Raw genomic sequence first — 17,856 nt, 5'->3', positions numbered from 1 at the left:
GATATGTTTTCGTCCTTAGGCAACCGGCTCGAGCCTCAAATAGCAAGGCACTGCCCTTTGTGTTATCGTACAGATTTTCCCTTCTAATTTCTTTCTTCTCATTCTTGTAAATCTCCATTGTCCTTTTCGTTTCCATTCTTTGCATCCAATTCACGGTCTCTATTTCTCTCACTTTCTTTCTGATGACCCCTGGTTGTCTATTTACAGTTTCGATTATCCTGTACTTGGTTGCCAACTTCCTTGACCTCTTCCTCCATTCGATAATGTTTGCAGCGCCATCTCACAGGAATGAACAAAACTATTCCAATCAAAGCATGGCCTCCGAGAACTGCACGCATACAAAACCCCGCCGACGCCTGCTTGACAGGCTCCGCTGTGCGCTGTGCGTTGTTACGGCCACAGCGTTTTCCATCATGTAAACCGCTGCGGCCAACAGTCGGCTGACCAAAATCGGTGCCGTGTCGGCCTACTGTGAATGAGCCTTGAGCGCACAGCGGAGCCTTGAAGGCTATGCTTTTGCTGTTTGAATGCCGCCAGCGCCCAATTTTCGCCATGCTGCGGTGAAGCGGTGAACTACTGCGATTCCAAACGGCATTCATATGGCCTCCGAAATTTCAGAGGCCATAATTGTCTTGCTTACTCATCTAGCCACCGTAACAAAAAAAAAAAAAAAAAAAAAAAAAAAAAAAAAAAAAAAAAGAGGAGAGATATTGCATTGGTGGCCAGCTGCGGTGCAGCCAACAGCGTCGTTCGGCTGGTTCGGATTGTTGCTCGTGTGCAGGTTTCGGAAAGGTGCGGGCTCCGTCACAGAACACCCATACAAACTTAATAACGGCGAGAAGAGTGCGCCAACCGCATCACATTTGTGTACCGCTGGTCGCGCAGCGTCAGAATACCGTACCGGATAAAGGAAAGCTGTGGAAAACGACGGTCGCTTGGCGAAGTGACTCCGACTTGATGGGCCAGCGGGGTCCTGCGATGTGGTGTAACGTTACCGCGTCGACATCTAGTGCCGACGCCACACCAACTCAGACAGGGTGAGTAAACAACAGCGACCCGCGACGCAAGCTCGCGGTTATGTGGCGTCGTGCTTTTTCCTCTTTTAGCTGGGCGTGCTAGGCCTACCGGCGAAGTCCGGCGACGGGGATATCCAGTTACGTTTTGAACCGGGTCCAGGAGTCGTGCCCTCCGCTCGAGGAAGATGCAAGAAATCGCCACCAGAATAGCGGCCACACAGCTGCGAAAACTTGCGTGCGTGCGATACCGCGTAGCCCGGGTACTACGGCGTAGTATTTTGTTCGTGAGCGCTCGACCCAGTTTTTAGCGAAACCGACTGGTGTGTTCTAGCCGGCCGGCCCCCTCGCACAATTATTTATCACAATTATTTATATATCTTTTATAGTGCTCGTTATTTTCGAGGCCGCCCAACGTCCTAGCGGCCACATTGCCGGGAGATGCATATCGCAGCCAGCGCTTTCGTCCTCGCGACTTGGGAGCCTGCGCTCAAGAAGAAACGCACGGTTGGCGCTAAATGGCGACGCCTGCTTCCTGGTCGCCCGTGCGTTTTTAACCTTGAACCGTTACTTGCGCTTTTTCGACCCGCGTCAGAGCGGGGCTGCCGTGGGCAACGTTTTCGAACACCCTAATTAGCATGAATGGGTAGCGGGTTTGCATAGCTCGTTCCACCACGTAGGCCGCACTAGTGTACCACTTCCGGATTCAAGCTTTCTTTTTTGAAATTTGTACGCTAGTAAAACTGCCTTCTAGTGTAGCCTTCGTGTTTGCATATCGCCAGTAGGTGCACCCTTCTGTTCTTGCAATGTTCATTTAGCGGAGAATACCACCCCTACGTATTATTCTGTTCTTAATTAGCATACGTTTGTGTGCGGAAGGGGCGGTGGGATGTTATGTGCTTTACCCGATTGTTTACTCTGGCTGCTTTGAGCACCCAGCCCCAGTGTTGTTCATACGAATGGGAAGGGGGGGGGCTGGACAGAAACGGGCACTCGATGATGCCAAGAGTGCATGTACGTACAACTGAGCTATGGCCTAGTCTAATGCAAATCTCATATTTTTCAGCACCGTGAAAGCAACCACATCAGCGTTATTGCATTGGAATTTTGTAGTATAGGGAAGTTAGATTTTAAAAGCCAAAACCTGAACTTTGTGCACTCGATTAAACAAGCTAGCATGAATGAATGTGTCGAGAAATGCATGCAAATACTCTTCTAGACAGCGAAGCATTGTGCTGGATCTTTTATTGCTAAAATTGGTGTAGACACATTTTCCCACATGGGGTAGGATTGACTGCGGATCAAAACAATTGCAAGGTGCTTGCCTCACCTAGGAACACCCCTTCCCCTTGTAAATAAATCCAAGCAAATACCGAATGCCTAATGCTGCCTAATGTAGGCACAGCCAATAGCATTGTTGAAACAACTAAAATGTACATCTGTGTACAGTGCTCGGCGATTGAAACACAACACTCGGTGCTTGTTGCGCCACAGGTGAGCGCTTGCGAAAGCGAGCTGGCGCATTGTGGTATACGGAGAGGTTAGGAGCGTTCCTGACGCATGGTGACTGCATCCGGTAGACGGCTGTGTGGTTCTTAATGGCGCTGCATGCCAAGGCTTCAAAACTCTGTGCTTGCGTGCCGTGCTGCACCGCGCGAAGCAGCAGGAGGTGGCAGTGTGCGTGTTACGAAGAATTTGAATGCGCATTTATTGCAATTTGTTATCACGGCTCATCGCTTTGGAGCATAACCAAGGTGCTCAAACCATATTGCGTGCTTAGTAAAAAAGAAAGAAGAACGAGGACGGAGAAACCACGCAGGTTTTATTAAAAAAGACAAAGAATAGCGATAAAAAAAAAAAAGCTTGCTTCGCTCTTCGTCTTGTTACCGCAGGATCTGACGTGGCTTGCGATACCTAATACTTTGTCATGTCTCCTCGAGCGGCCATGACCGCTGCCGTACGGCGAGGATCGGTACATGCAAGGTGTTGACATTGGGCCTCAACAGCTGCCAAGAGTACACATATTTTTGGATGGTCACATCAGTGAGCGCTGATTGGCTGGTTGAGCAAAGCAACCTGATCAACCAGCCGGTAATGTGTGGTTGATCGAGTCCCTCAAGTTATTCAACGTGCATCACGTGAAAGCAGTCTTGGTATACCTCTGCAGGTCATCTACTGAGGCAGAGTATTATGAGATACGGCAGTTTCATGACTTCTCTATGCTATAATGTCTGCCCCTTGCCGTAATCACTCTAGCAGCATAATATATTGGGCCTGCCGCGATATCCCAGTGCGTGAGGTTTTTTAATTAAAATTTCAGGATTCTTTCATGCATTTGCCAAACATCACAGGGCTACAAAAGCTGGTGGACTGACACCACCACTAGCAATAAATAAATGGTCAAATATGGAGGGTGGGTCAGCTTCGGGCAGCATGCTGTTGACCACGGAATCCCTGTTTGCCCTGGCAGTAAATCGGGTTTAGAGACATACCCAAGGCCACCAGCAGTCCTTCGACACGCGCCCCTGGAGAAGATGACATATGACGCGCGGCTGGCTTTGAACCTGTGCAAATAAATTCTTAAGTGCGACCAATGTCGCTAGCTTTATAAAAAAAGGTTACGCCCATCTTTATCAGTCTTGTTGTGCTGTAGATTGTTATAAATGGGCGAAGCTTTTCCTGTGATCTTCATTCCGCCATGCCAGGCATAGAGCACATTCAAATTGTCACAATGTGTGACAGAGGCATATTGCAGGAAGAGATTGCGATAGTCACAGGCCACGCGTATTCCTCTGTGAATGGGATTGTCAGTGCCTACCACCATGAAGGCCGCCTTGAAAACCTGCCCTGGGGGATGCCAGCCGGAAACGGCACCCGATTGTGACTGCGAAGGAGATCAGGAATGATCTAGACTAAACGCAGGCACGGCCGTGGTAAGCGCCGTGTGAATGAAGGTGGCCTCCATAGCCGTGTTTCAGCAAGGAAGCCACTGCTTTGAGGCCTGAACAAGGCAAAAAGGCTGCTATTTGCCCAGGAGCACCAAGATTGGAGTATGCATGACTGGAACAATGTTATATTTTTCAACGAATTGACTTTCTCTACCAGATGGGACCAGCACCAGCGCATTTGGAGGAGTGAGACTATCCCGTCCGAAATTCATAGGGCGAAAAATCTCAATTGTGCGAAAGTGCCATAGCCAGTAAGCTGAGCTATGATAATCAAGTGGCTGCAAGCGTATACATTGCTTTTCTTAGACAATTTATCCGAGTAGTTGGACAAGGCGGGTTTTTTGTAGATGCAGTGAATTTTGTTTCGGTAAGCATTTCCTACTTATTAGTTATCAAACCATGACAGCTTCTTTAGGCATTCGCTTTGCTATTTCCACCCATCTCATCTTGCTCCTTCCACTAAGCAACTGCTCCTAGTCTCTTATCAATACAGCGTACTCGACTAGCGAAATACAGTGATGCACATTTGCATGCCGTCGAACGAATGCTCCTTCATTCACAACCGATGGTTTCACTCTGCGCCCTTCTATGTTGAGCTTCTTATATCGCAACACAACTACAACATCTTGTTACGCAAACGAAGGATTAAGCACTGGAGAAAATGTACAAAGTGTATTTACGAAAGACAACTGCAGCACTGGCCAGTTCAGCCGACAGCTCGAGAGCAAGAAGCAGTTCGTCTTCGTCAGGGCGTCCGCGCACATCATCCACAAGAAACACGCAATAGGCATGTATCATTATCCCTGGTGGCAGAAGCACCGTCCCGGTGCATCGCGCACCGGGCAGATGTGGTGCAACAGCAGATTGGATGATGCACAACATCAGTGAAATTTGGGGCAGATGGGGCACTGGTGCAACAACTGGGGCAATTTCATAAGTAACTGGAGTCGCGGCACGCAGTACTCAATGTGGACCTGTGTACCGAGACAGGAGTTTTTCTGACAGGCCAACATCACGAGTCGGGGACCACAGGTGGTGTACCAGAGATCCACAAAAAAAGTGGACGTCTCTGTGTTGACGATCGTACAAATTCCGTTGGTTCTCTTGGGAAGTCGGGAGGTGAGCGCAGGCAATTTCGCTTGCTTGGGCTGCTCTGGTGATTGCATCAAGTGCATATTCGGTGGTCTCTGCTGCGGTGGATGGTAGGGATGTGTCCAGTGGCAATGTGGGTTCTCGGCAGAACAACAGAAAGAATGAGGAATAACCGGCAGTGTCGTGACGCGAAGAATTGTAAGCAAATGTGACATAGGGTAGGGCAAGGTTCCAATCAGTATGGTCGGACGGGATCCAGGTTATTTCTGAGGGGGGTCAGCGTCTGTCAATGCTGATGATGATAGTAGCCTTTTTTATTTACCGAAATTCACCGTTTCTGCTCACGATAAACCCGCCTCTTATATGGCTAGTGCAACATCTTTAGCGAAGCCAGGTATCGGTTTCTCCGAACTTATAGGAAAAGCACGTTGCCCAACATAGCCATGTGCTTGGCTGCTGTGCCTGATAATATCTAAGTCTGTATTGTTTCTGATAATAAAATTTGAGATGATCTGTTGCAGATTCGTTATAGGTGCGTAAGCACGGGTCCGTCTTTAGAGTTCTGTTGGGACACCTTGATTTCCTTAAGAAACTTCTTGTGTTCGGCTGAAACACCTTCGTTTGCTTTGGAGGACTAACACTTCCACTCCAACGCTCCAAGCACTATGCTGGTTGTTTACGATATGCGAATCACTGCGTCTGAAGACTCGCGACGCCACCTGCAAGAAGAACGATGTGGCGTAGTAGCCGAGAGCGCCAGCCAGCGTCGTCTTCATGTTTTGTTTCCCAAGCGACGCCATCCTAGGCCCTGGCATTGGCCGCTGACGTCACGCTCCCCCACTGTGCAGCTGCGGCTCGAGGCTTCGCCCGCTCCGCGAGAACGCTCACTCAGACAAGCAGATCCGGCGGGTTTGAGCCTCCTATGCTTAATGTACGACAATAAAACAGTGCGAAGTTATTATTCAAAACTTGTAGCGTACGAACGGTACTGTGCTTGTCAAATTGTCAACATGTTACTGTGATCAAAATTAGCTTTACAGTTATAAAAGTTGCCTATGCGTAGTTCTTAGTTTAGTTGTTAGTTTTTATTATATTTATATATGAACACTTCAGCGAGATATCTTTTCATTAAGCAGGTTGGTCGCGGAACCACACCTTATTAATTGTGAAACTGCAAGCTGCACACTCCTCCCGAAGAACAGATTAGTTGTAAAAAGAGTGCGGGGAGAGTTACTCCTTTGAATAAGTCGGACACAACGATCAACCCTTAAAAATACAGTTTAACAGTTTAATATTTTATTTGGGCTTATCACGGAGAAAGAAAGCAGCACGGGAATAAAACGACGTATAACGAAAAAATTACTGCTGCATTTGTGCACCGTTTGCTCCCTGACAATCCCTGAGTTACCTGACAATCCATGCAGGGCAACAGCGAGGGGTGATGAGGGGACCTCGCTTTGTTTATATTTAATTGACAAAGGCTTGTGATACATTTGAGGTTCGGGCTGGGTAGTTCTTTCATTTTTGTAGAAACACATGATACAATTTATATGTCGCATACAGATTGCGTAACATGGTATGGAGTTCTTGGTGTAAAACTGGCTAGAACTCACGTGAAGGGAAGAAATCATGAGCCATTCCACTCTGTGAAGGTGGATGACGAGTGAAGCTATTTAGCACACGACACAAAGGCCTCTCCATTACTACGACAGATAGTGAAATTCAAAATGGAGAATGGCAACTTGTCTTTCTGGTTTTTTATATACAATCGAGGGGACTTTAAACGAAATAAAACCTGTAAAACAAAGAGTGTATTTGTTTTGTTTTTTTCGGTACGCTTATTTGCCTTTGCTGGCTTCAGCATCTTGAAACGAACGCTTGGACACAGGAGAAAAGTATTACGGGGGATGCTAGAATTTTCTAAGAATGTGAAGGCGAAAGCCTAGTTGGACCCACAGCAATGTGAAATGAAGCTCTGAGCCCATGCAGCAATGTATACAAGGTGCGTGAGCGCGCTGCGCGCGTGCTGCCGCTGTTTCCGGAACTTTCTGCGGGCGCCGCCACTGACATTTCCATCCTCCTCCCCAGCGCCACCACCGCGCTTGCCCTCAACGCCCCTACTACGCTGCTGCTGACATTTCCTTCCTCCTCCCCAGCACCGACGTTGCCCTTTCCATAAATGCCCTCCCGCGCCACCACTGATATTTCCCTGCTCTTCTCCAGCGCCGCTGTTGCCCTTTCCCTCAACGTTGAGCGCGAGGGCCAATATGGGAACGCTGGCCTGATGAGCGGCGTCGGAGCCAGCCGTGGAAGATGATGAACACTCGAGTAGTGGCACGAGCGCGAGGCGAGCTCGCTCACTTTTTCTGTACCTCACAGCGACCTTGAAACATAGATTTAAGGCTTTCGCCTTCAAAATGTCGATATCCTTTTCTGTGACATTGTAGCGCCAAATTCCACGCAGTTGCTACGTGGCATTGAAGGGCAGACAGACGAACTCCGAAGGACAGGAGGACTTATTAAGTTGGCCTATTGACTGTTTAAGTTGATCAAGATTAGACTGTACACTGGGGCACTTTGACTGGAGACAACAAAGAACTCAAAGAAAGACGGCATGGTCTCAGCTTGGTCTGGCCCCGTGGCCCTCTTCTTGGTCCGGCTGCAGTGTACTGGAAGGTTTTGTAGTGGGTGCAGAGGAGGGCGCGGGCTGATATGTTGCATGTTACCGCCAAGAGGAGGCAAGACATTCCGCCTGAAGTTTCTCCGGCGTGAGCAACGTCAGACGGTGACGTTCTTCCTCGGACTCATGGTGGTTCGATGCATTCTCCGTTTTTGCACAGACACGCTTTCGCTGTCTGCGTTCACATTGTGTGTATTGACGTTGCTGCTGTCGACGCCTCTCCACTTTGTTAGGTTTTTTTCTCCGGTGTGAATGCGCTACGCTGGACCCCTGGCTTTTCCAGGTAACGGTAAGAGCCAACTGATGACACCCTGAGGGGGAACTAATTATACAAGTTAAACAGAAGGGAAGGCGCTCGCGTGGACATCGGCGTGCTTGACAAAAGGGACGTTCGCTCGATGCTGCCGACGGGATGAGTAATGCATGGCCGGCGCCAGGAGGTCCAAGGTGCTCACGAGAAAAAAACTGCGGCAACTTCGTGACACCACACCCCTACGGAAGACAGCTAAGCTTTTGAGTGAGCTAGATTTACTTCTACATGGCTACTGCCACTGGTACTCGCGAAAAATACTTTTGAAGAATGCTGGTGGCCATATTTTTTTGCGACAGGGCCATCACCCTGTTAGCGAGGGGAGATGCAGAAATCTGAGGGGGGCATCCGGACATCGCCCCTGGATCCGCGCCTGGAGAGTGGAGGAAGTTCGAGGCAAAGGGTACCGGCAGAACCGTTGATCAAAGCGCCATAAGAAAGTAGCGTCCGAGGATTAGATCATGGGGACAATTGGTCAGGACTGTAAAAAGAACTGGAACGTGGCGGTCGGCGATACTTATACGGGAAGTACACATTCCAGTGACGGCAACAGTGCTGCCATCGGCGATGCATACAGCTCGTGTAGTAGCCGGCGTGAAAACCTTCTTCAATCGACGACGGAGGTTATAACTCGTTATGGAAACCTGGGCTCCACTATCTATTAACGCCGTCAAAGTAAGTTCTGGTTCGTTGCGAGTGTCAATGGAGGATTTCGACACGACGAAGATAATGCAGCACTAGCCCCAGGTATGTTCTAGTTTTCCGTCCTATAGGGTCCAAATTGGTTGGCGACGAATAGCGGCGTGGCTGGGGCGACGGGGACCGACAGGTGCTGAGGTGAGCGGGACGACTGTCATCAACGGATATGTCGGAGGTAGCAGGCATACGGTGAGACGAGTAGCGGCGAGGGTCGGCATACGGTTAAGGATACTGGGAAAAGTAGCTCGAATACGGGGAACATCCAGGAGGTGCGGCAGTGGCAAGCTATGTGGCCAATTTCGGAGGCAACGGAAGCAAATTGGCTTGTCATCTGGAGTTCTCCACTGTAGGGTTGCCATACCTGGGAGGGGAATACAGATCGCTGCGAGGCGTAGCTGTCGGCACTGCTCTGGCGTCAGGACGGGAGACAAAGCAGGCAGCAGGAAAACTGAGGTTGGCAAATTCTTGCTGCACAACTGCCTGAATGAGAGAGATCGCTGGGGCTGGTTGAGCGGTGATGGTGGTGTCAAGTGGGCATGCATGGAACGGGGCAGGACTTGTAGCCTCTAGCTCGCAGCGAATAATACATGTGACGTTCTCATTGAAGGGGGGGGGGTGAAGAGGTAATGTCTATGCAGGACGACGTTGCAGCCGTGTTAGGAAGCCAGCAGAACTGTGGAATGACATGGCGGCTTTTGGCGAGCTCAAAGCGGAATCATTCCTTGACAATGACGTCGATGGTGGAAACATTATTGAAGATCAAGTTCAACGCGTCATCCGCGGTCCCTTTGAGAATGTGGCCTACTTTGTCAACCTCGGCCATTTTCTCATCGACTTTCCGGCAAAGAGCAAGCACGTCTTGTATATACGAGACATACGATTCAGTAGAAGACTGAACTCGGCTAGCAAGCTCTTTTCTTGCAGCCAGCTGCCGACCGGTCGGATTTCTAAAGAGGTCGCTGAGCTTCTGCTTGAAAGCATCCCAGCTAGAGATCTCATCCTCGTGTGTCCGGAACCAGACACGAGGTGTTCCGCCCAAGTAGAAAAGGACATTCGCTCGCATAATGGTAGGGTCCCAGCAGTTGTTTCGGCAAACACGCTCATACAGGCTGAGCCAGTCCTCAGCGTTGACATTATCTTGGCATGAGAATATGCCAGGATAGCGGGGATTGGTAACCGTGATGTACGTTGTTGTCAGGGTCGCAGGAGTAGGAGCTGACAAGATGTCATCACCGGGAGCTATGGCGGAAAGCAGGACGATGTGGCCGCTGCGGAGCTCTGTGGCGAGGACGGGGAATGGCACTCTCCACCAAAATGTTACGCGAACGAAGGAATAAGCACTAGAGACTATTTACAAAGTATATTTACAAAAGACAACTGCAGCACTGGCCAGTTCAGCCGACAGCTCGAGAGCAAGAAGCAGTTCAGCTTCTTCGTCGGGGCGCCCGCGCGCATCGTCCACAAGAAACACGCAGTATGCATGTATCAATATCAATAGGAAAGGTTCTTTTTGCTCAGGTTTGAAGGAGCAAACTTTCAGCGAGTGGCCCGCAGCGGCCACTCTGCCGTCAGTGTCTGGGGAGCCATATCAAAGAACGGCTTGGTGAGACTTGGACGGTTCAATGCCGGCACATGCAGGGATCTAATAGACAGCACCCTACGCTTTGTGAACAGGCCCTTTCCGGATGGCTTCTTTTACTTCCAACATGACAGTTCACACAGCGGCATCACTGACTTGGCTCATGCAAGAACGAGGCGTTATGACGCTCGAGTGGCCACCACAAGGAGAGGATATGAATATCATAGAAAACATCTGGGGCGCCATCAAAAGGTCAATCTCTCGTCGACCGCTGCACTGGGCTTCAGACCTGTGGGCAGCGGTAGAGGCCGAGTGGAATCTCCTGGCAAACACCAACTGTTAAAACGATCGAGACCGGTGACTGCTTCGAACATGAACGGTTTATTGAAGAAGTGAAGTGGCGCGCGCTTGCGCCAAGGAGGCGTTCTCTTGCTCTTCGTCTTCGAGTATCTTGATGATGATATTTTACAAGCTCCCGCCCGCCCAACTGGCACAGAGATAGGCTTTGGCGGGCTATTTGAAACACTCTTCAAGAGGGTAGATGTTGTTCACGGATCTTCTGAGAAACTCTTTGTTGCCTGTCCGAAGTAAGCAAGCTCTTGTTACTCCGTCGCGTCCAGGGTAAGTTTTTTCAATTCGGCCCATTTTCCAAAATGTCCTTGGACCCCGGTCTTCGATTAAAACCACATCGCCTTGGGACAATGGTTTCGCTTGTCGTGTCTTGGCTTTGACAATAGCTCCTATTTCCGTGAGATATTCGTGATGCCATCTTTTCCACCAAGCTTTCACTAGTTTGCATCTACTTCGCCATGCTTCTTCAATGTCTCCGTTGTATAGTCTTGTTTGTCCGTCTTGAAGCTGTTGGCGACCGCCTATGATGTCTGCAGGAGTTATTGGCATGGGCTCATTAGGCTCACCATACATGTAAGTTAACGGTCGATTGTTGAGCGCTCCTTCAATTTCTGCTACAATTGTGCGTAGCTCCTCCACTGAAGTTGTTTTTCTTGAGATTATTTTTCGCATCGATGTCTTTAGGCTCCGTATGAGGCGTTCGTAGAATCCTCCCCACCACGGGGCGCACTCGGCTATTGTTTTCCATTGTATTTGGCGTATACTGCAGTAATCCTTCACCAGTTCGTGCCCAACATCGTCAAGCTTTCCGTTAATTTCCTTCTCGGCCTTTGTAAAGGTCCTGGCATTGTCTGAGTAGATTATGACAGGTATACCACGTCGTGCGGTGAATCGCCGGAAAGCTTGTAAAAAACTGGACGTCGACATGTCGCTGGTCATCTCCAAGTGTACTCCTCTCGTTACCGCGCAGGTGAAAATTACTACGTATTGTTTCACAATCTCGTCTTTGCTTTTCGCGTAAAGTGTTCCGGTGAAGTCAACTCCTGTGACTTGAAATGGCCCCGATTCGTTGACTCTGTCTGCAGGGAGTGGAGGCATAGTTTGAGTGGCTGGTCTTGTGTTATGCCTCTTGCATACTATGCATTTGTTTAAAACTCTTTTTACAGCTTGGCGACCTTGCAATATCCAAAACTTAGCCCGTAGTTGCGGTAGCGTGGCTTGAACTCCGCCGTGCATAATTATTTTATGAACGTGACGTATCAGTAGTTCCGTGAAATACTCGTCCTTTGGAAGTACGATGACGTGCCGGTTTGATTCTTGGCTGTAGTGCAAGCCTCCTTTCTGTCTTATGAGTCCTTTGTCGTCATAGTATACTTCTTGTCCATTTATATTAAAGGGTTTAGTGCTTGACTTAGCACTGCCACTTGTCTTCCTGAGTAGTACTTGTGTTTGTCGTATCCAATAGGTCTCTGCAGTTATAATCTCTTTTCCTGTTAACGGCCCCTCGTGATGTTCTTTTCTTGCGTTGTTTATGAATCTGAATATCCATGCCGTTACTCTTAGAAGTCGCCCGTATGATGAATAAGTTTTGATATCCAAGATTGGTTCATTCTCTGTTGATGCTGTGCAGGTTTGACGTTGATCTTCGTGTTGATCGTCCATCTGTATATTCATGCGCATCACGCTTGCTCTTTCTGGCTCCACGGAGGTAACCCATTCGGGTCCATGCCACCACATTTTGGAGTTCATTAACGTCTTTGCGCTGATACCCCGTGTGAGTAGATCTGCCGGATTGTCTTCACCTTGAATGAACGACCAGCTCGTTTGCAGTGTCTTCTCTCTTATTTCTGCGACTCTGTTGGTAACAAATGGATCCCTTTTGCTGGTTCCTTTGATCCAATGAAGTACAATCATTGAGTCAGTCCAGCAGGCAGCTTCTTGAATTTTTTCGGTGAAGTGACTTTTGATGTAGTCGCTTAGTCTTGATGCTATCACCGCTGCCATTAGCTCAAGTCTTGCTAAACTTAGCTCTTTGATTGGAGCTACACGGCTTTTCGCTGTCAGTAGCCTTGACTCTTTTGTTCCATCTTTGTACACTAGTACCAAGTATGCTGCAGCTCCATATGCTGTTGGACTCGCGTCTGCAAACACATGGAGCTTGTATGCGTGTACTGCTTGATCCTTACTTGCGTAGCATCGCTGAATTTCTAGAGCTCGCAGCTCCTCCGCTTCGGACATCAGGTCCCTCCACTTGTCGCATTCTTCTTTAGGGAGTGGATCATCCCAAGTGACGTCCGTTTTCCACAGTCGTTGAAAGCCTATTTTTGCGCGTATCGTAAAAGGTGACAGCAGACCAAGCGGATCAAATATTCTTGCTGCTGCTTGCAATACTGTCCTCTTGGTTAAGCACGTGGTTGCTGGTAAGGGCGCCCATTTGTTCACAGGGAAGGATATCACGTCTTCTGAGTGCTTCCATATCATGCCAAGAAACATTGTGTATCCTTTCGATCGAATCTCCATGTGAGCGTAGTCCTTTTCGTTTTCATCTATCATTTTGTTTAATCTCTCTTCATTCGATGTCCATTTTCTCAGGTTCATCGCCGCCTCATTGAACACTTGTTTTGCCTCTTTGTACAGCTTGACAGCTCCGTCGAACGTTGCTGCTCCTGTGATTACATCATCCACGTAAATCGCTTTCTGTAGTTTTTCTGTTGTATCCGGAAATCGATCAGCCACTTCTTTCAAATGGTGCTTGATTGTAGCTGCCAGAAGAAACGTGCTCGGTGTTGTACCAAAAGTAACTCTAGTCATGCGCCAGGTTTGTACTTCATTCAGCAGCCTACCGTCAGCGTCGTGCTTCCACCACAGAAATCTCATGGCATCTGTCCTCTTCATGGATTGAAATTTGTAGGAATGCCTTCTCCACGTCTCCTACTAGGGCCACCTTTTCATTTCGAAAGTTGATTAACAGCGAAAGCATGTCTTCGTTTAAATTAGGTCCTGCCTCCAGATTGTCGTTTAATGACATACCTTCCTGCGTGTGTGAAGAGGCGTCGAATACTACACGAACTTTAGTCGTCGCTCGGTCCTCTCGAATAACCGCATGATGTGGCATATAGTAACACAACGTAGTCAGTGGTTCTTCTGATTCCTGAACCTCTTCCGCGACTCCCGAGGTCATATATTCTGAGATAGCTTGATCGTAGCGACACAGCATTTCCTCATTTTTCTTTAACCTTTTCGTCAGTTGGAGGAGTCTTTTCATTGCATTGTCTTTGTTGATTTCCAAGTTGACGTTTTCTGTCCAGGGCAAGCTGACTTGATAACGACCGTTTAGTTGTACTATCTTATTCTCCAATTCTTCTACAATTTCTGCTTCTGTAGTAGTGCAACTATGTTGTTTGATTCCCATTGATTCCAAGCTCCAAAACCTCTGTAGCTCTTGCTGTAGTTTTGTTTCCGCAGCTTCAACCTTCAGAACCATGACTGCTTCATTTTGGGCTTGAGTTAATTGTGTTTTAGTTTGCTCCGATGGGCCTTGCAGTACCCAACCCAGTATTGTCTCGACAGCCATCAATCTGCTTTCGATTTTTTGTGTTCTGCCAGTGACGAACTCCCAGTAATAATCTGAGCCGATGAGCAGCCCTATAGCATCTGTTGCCGTAGTCTCGGTTTTGTCATCTGCCACTTGTAGCTTTAGTTGATTCATTTTCTCGTTGAGTTTGTCATTTGGAGCAGGTAGACAACTGTGTGAGATGACGTCGACTTGTAGAGCTTCGATCACCGTGGCTGACTTGTTTTCTCGCGTCGCTATAGTTACCTGCACCACATTCATTTGTTTGAATTTTTCGTCTCCTCCGAACGAACCAATTGTCAGCCTTTCCTTTCGTATTATCTTCGCACCTAATTCTTTTGCTAATCCAGCTTCAATAAATGTCCGCTGGCTTCCGCTGTCCAATAACAATCGGCAATGTCGGCCACCCTTTTCGCCATCTATCCAAGCCACAGCTGTCTGCAAAAGCACAAAGTTTTGCTTTAGATTCTCAGTTGCATGTAGAGTAGACGTCTTCGCTTCCGCTTGCTTTGTTGTGACCTGATCTGCCATTTCTTGCCTCACCGTTCTACACACTGATGTCGTCCTTTGCATTGCTTGCATATAACTCTTGCTCTACAAATACGTGCGGTGTGTTTTGGCCGGGTGCATCTGAAACATGCTCTATTCTCGGTTAGAATGGCCTTTTTTTCCGTCATAGGGATGTTCCTACGACAGTCCTCAGTTGCGTGGTTGTTCTGCTTGCAGAACAGGCAGCTTCTGTTTTCCGAGCTATAAAAGCTGGAAGTTGTTCTGTCTGCTGTTATCCCTTGTCTTCTCAGTTATCCTCTCCTGTTCACGCTGTGTTTCTTCCCGAAACGATATTTGCTCTCGCAGAAATGACATAAGTCTGTTCAGCTTTTCCTCGCATTCTTTTCCTGTTGTTCTGATTTGTGCGCTAGCTTCCATGTTTGAGCTGTTTCTCATTGCTTCTTTTGACTTGAACTGCAGGGATAACTCCGGTGAAATTGCTCTTTTCAACGCTGTTAATAACATTGGCGCGAAACTCTCAGTCTCCACCTTCAATGATTTGAGTGCCAATGTGTTGACCTGCACTCTGTTCACTAGCTTGCGTAGTTCATCTGTTTCTTGCGCCGATTTTACTTTCTCTAGGCTCAATAGCTCGGTCATGTGCAGCTCCACTGATTGTTCACGATTTCCGAACGTTGTTTGCAGAATTTTTATCGCTTCATCATAATTTTCTTCTGCAGAGTATTGAAGCCCTTCTATCGCAGACGCTGCCTTTCCGGTTAGAGATGCTGATAAATAATTGAACTTTTGTCCCTTGCTCATGTTGGGTCTGAGGTGAACTGCTGACTCGTATTGAGCCCAGAAGCGGTTCCACTCCAAAGCTCTTCCGCCAAACTTTGTCATTTCTAGCTTAGGTAGTTTAACTAGTTCCTTTGCTTCTTGTTCTGTACTTGATGCGGCCTGCCTTGTTCCGTTATTTAAATCCACCTGTGCAGGCTCTCTCATTCTGAACTCTATGGTGGCCAAGATCTTCGTTATTTTCATGTCATACTCTATTATTCTCTCGAATTCAGCTTCGGCAGTATCTTCAGTTAAAAATTTCTCCATTTGTTCGTTGGCGTTCTTGAGGCTTTCGCTTATTCCCTTAATCTGAGCATGCGTGGAGATCAACTCTTCTGTTAGCTCCTTCATTAATTTGCTGTTCTGCTGAGTTGATAAGCTGCGTTATCTGGGAGCGAAGTGCTTTCCTCTTCTTCGTTATTACTTCTTTGCTCATTGCTATAGGCGGTAAAATGACCTCTTACTTGTCAGTCAGCCGTTCCGGTGCTTTTGGTTTTCACTTCGGTCTCGTCGCTCTATCCAGGTTGATTCGCTGCTCCACCGCCGTTTTCTTCTCTGCTGCTTCTTTGCGGGTTCACCTACTTGTGGGCGGGGAGGTAGTAATCCTGGTCACGGCACCATTGTTAAAACGATCGAGACCGGTGACTGCTTCGAACATGAACGGTTTATTGAAGAAGTGAAGTGGCGCGCGCTTGCACCAAGGAGGCGTTCTCTTGCTCTTCGTCTTCGAGTATCTTGATGATGATATTTTACACCAACCTCTTCTTCCCCACCGTATGGCAGTGATCGTGGCTGCTCGAGGAGACATGACAAAGTATTAGGTATCACAAATCGCAAGCAACAACAGATCCTGCGGTAACAAGACGAAGAGCGAAGCAAGCGTTTGCTTATTCTTCGTCTTTTTTATTTATTTATTTACAATACCTTACAGGGCCCAGAGGCCATTGATATTGAACAAGGATATTATAAGAAATGCAAAATATACAGGACAAAAAGAGAAAGCATTGCACAGGGCTAGTACTAAAAAGCAGCAACAAGCATAAGAGCACTCGCATTAATTGAAGTATATAAATACCAAAAAGCAGCAACAAACATAAGAGCAAAGTACACAAAATAATTGAAGTATATAAATACCAAAAAGCAGCAACAAACATAAGAGCAAAGTACACAAAATAATTCAAGTATATAAATACAGCACAAATGTCTGACACATGACTAAAGAAAAGAAAGAAAGCAGGGGTTCACAAAAACACAATAGCCAAAAAGCGCAATATTACATACAAGACAAAGTTTAACGTCACGATGTTACTTGAAAGTATTCGCGCAGCTGATCATGGAATGATTGATGGTTGCATATGGATGCAATATTATCGGGAAGATCATTCCAAAGAACGATGGCACGTGGAAGGGCTGATGAATTGAAGGCTTGTGTTCGTCCATGTTGCTGCTGTACTGATTATGTAAACGGCGCGAAATGCGTGAGGGCACTTCGAGGGGTAACGCAGATTGCCTGGTGCAATGGAAACATTTATGAGATAAGCACAAAAGAGCGATGGAAAAATGAATATGCAATGGTTCAAGATCAAGTTTTATCTGTGTTACGCTCGGAAGGAGACTGTAGTTACGTGTAATAAAGCGAGCGACTCTATTTTGTACGGCTTCTAGCAAGTTTATTAAGTAGTTTTGATATGGGGGCCATGTGGATGCTGCATATTCTAGCTGCAGCCGCACAAGTGTTACATAGGCCAGTTTTCGCACATTGTTAGAATTCGGCAGGTTCCGGCGCAGATACCCTAGTGTCCTTGAGGCTTTCGCACAAATGGCATTGACATGCGTGGCCCATGAAAGGTTATGCGTGAGATGAATATACCTAAATGCTTGTATGATGATGCCTGGGACAACACCGTACTATCTATGAGATACGAGAAGTTAGAATTGGTACGCTTACGGCTGAAAGAGATAACTTTGCGTTTATTCGAGTGAAGTGTCATTTGCCATTTATTACACCAACTGGAAATGAGGTTAAGGTCACTTTGGGAGGGCGAGATGATCATCCATGGAATTAATGGAGCGGTAAATGATGCAGTCATCAGCAGAGTCGTAGACGAGAAGATATGTTACCGGGCAGGTCGTTAATGTATATGAGAAACAATAAAAAGCCAAGAACGCTGCCTTGAGGTACATTTGAAGTTACGTCACAGTGATGAAGTAAAATTGATAACTGTTGTAAACTGTTGGCGGAAAGAAAGTTACCAATTCATGGCAGTGTAAAAGAATCTAG

The 17,856-nt window shown here is 47.5% G+C and overlaps 1 protein-coding gene across 2 annotated transcripts in view; it reads left to right on the top strand.

Annotated features, from left to right (window-relative positions):
• Positions 1–731: 731 nt before the first annotated feature.
• Positions 732–17,856, top strand: part of LOC119433384 (dual specificity testis-specific protein kinase 1-like) — a 113,715-nt gene continuing 96,590 nt past the window's right edge. The window contains exon 1 of one of the 2 annotated variants that reach the window (XM_037700559.2): positions 732–1,037. The gene's annotated coding sequence lies outside the window, so the exon portion shown is untranslated. Of the gene's footprint in view, positions 1,038–1,095; positions 1,252–17,856 lie in introns of those variants that run through there. The other variant, XM_049658607.1, reaches the window with a different exon arrangement.

Source organism: Dermacentor silvarum, chromosome 11, assembly GCF_013339745.2.
Source record: "Dermacentor silvarum isolate Dsil-2018 chromosome 11, BIME_Dsil_1.4, whole genome shotgun sequence".
NCBI lineage: Eukaryota > Metazoa > Arthropoda > Arachnida > Ixodida > Ixodidae > Dermacentor > Dermacentor silvarum.
This window is presented reverse-complemented; position numbering and strand designations above follow the sequence as displayed.